This window comes from Callorhinus ursinus, unplaced genomic scaffold, assembly GCF_003265705.2.
Source record: "Callorhinus ursinus isolate GAN/ISIS: 27379988/994484 unplaced genomic scaffold, GSC_fseal_2.0 scaffold40, whole genome shotgun sequence".
NCBI classification, from domain to species: Eukaryota; Metazoa; Chordata; class Mammalia; order Carnivora; family Otariidae; genus Callorhinus; species Callorhinus ursinus.
In genome coordinates, this window is record NW_027397102.1 from 14,287,712 (window position 1) to 14,289,680 (window position 1,969).

Here is a 1,969-nt window from a genome sequence, read left to right on the forward strand (position 1 = left end):
GATGAATACCTGACTTTTACATCAGCATGGATGGGACTGGAGGAGATTATGCTCAGTGAAATAAGTCAAGCAGAGAAAGTCAATTATCATATGTTTTCACTTATTTGTGGAACTGGAGGAATAGCATGGAGGACATTAGGAGAAAGAAGGGAAAAACGAAGGGGGTGAAATGGTAGGGAGAGATGAACCATGAGATACTATGGACTCTGAGAAACAAACAGGGTTTTAGAGGGGAGGGTGTTGTGGGGTGGGTTAGCACGGTAATAGGTATTAAGGAGGGCATGTACTTCATGGAGCACTGAGTGTTATACGAAAACAATGGATCGTGGACCACCACATCAAAAACAAATGATGTATTTTATGGTGACTAACGTAACATAATGAAATCAATCAATCAGCCAATCAATCCAAAGTAAACAGTATAAAACAAATATTAAAAATTAGAGCAGAAATAAATGAGATTAAAAACAAGAAATCAATAGAGAAAATCAACAAACCCAAAAGCTGGTTCTTTGAAATATCAAGAAATATAAAATTGTTAGATGTAAATCTAACAAAATATGTATCAGTTCTATGTGGAGAAAACTACAAAACTGATAAAATAAATCAAAAACTAAACAAATGGTGAAACATTTCATGTTAATGGATAGGAACACTCAATATTATCAAGATGTCAGTTCTTCAGAATTTGACTTACAGATTAAGTACAAACCCAAACAATATCTCAGCAAGTTATTTTGTAGTATTGACAAACTGATTCCAAAATTTGTAAGTGAAATACCCATAATAGCCAAATAAATATTGAAGGATAAGAACAAAATTTGAGGACTGACACTACATGACTTCAAGACTTACTAAAATGCTACAGTAATCAAGACTCTGTGATACTGGAAAGAATAGACAAATAGATCAATAGAACAGAATAGACAGCCCATAAATAGAGCCAAATAGGTAGAGTCAACTGACCTTGGACATAGGAGGAAAGGCAATACAAAGGAGCACAGATAGTCTTTTCAACAAATGGCGCTAAAACAACTGGATATTCAGAAGCAAAAAGAAAAAAATAAATCTAGACACAAATTTTACACATTTCACAAAAATTAAAGTGGATCATAGACCTAAATGTAAAACATGAAATCGTAAAACTCCTAGAACACAAGAGAAAATCTAGATGACCTTGGATATGATGATGATGTTTTGGACAAAATACCAAAAACTCTTATCTATGAAAGAAATATTTGTTAAGCTGCTCTTCACTAAAATTAAAAATTTCTACTCTGCAAAAAAAAAAAAAATGCTAAGAGAATGAGAAGAAAAGTCACAAACCAGAAGAAAATATTTGCAAAGGACTTATCTGTTAGAGGACTTGTATCCAAAATATACAAAGAAACCTTAAAACGTAATAATAAGAAAATAAACATGATTAAAAAGTGGGCAAAAGACTGAACAGTCACCTCACCAAAGAAGATATTCAAGTGGCAAGTGAGCATATGAAAATATGTCCAACATCATATGTCAATAGGGAATTAAAATAACAATGAGATGCCACTACATATTTATGAAAATTGCAAAAATCCAAAACACTAACAACACCGTTACTGGCCACAGAGGAAACCAGGCATCTCATCCATTCCTGGTAGGAATGAAGAGCAGTTAAGCCACTTTGGAAGACATTTTGGCACTTTCTTACACAACTAAGCACATTCTTACCAAATAATCCAGCAATTGCACTCTTTGACATTTATTCAAATGAAGTGAAAACTAATGTCCACACAAAAGCCATGGATGTTTATAGCAGTTTTATTCATAAGTGCCAAAACATGGAAGCAAACAACATGTCCTTCGGTAGATGAGTAGACAAATAAAATAAATTGTGGTATATTCAGATGATGGGATATTATTCAATGCTACAAAGAAATGAGCTGTCAAGATGAATGGATAAAGAAGATGTGGTATATATGCACAATGG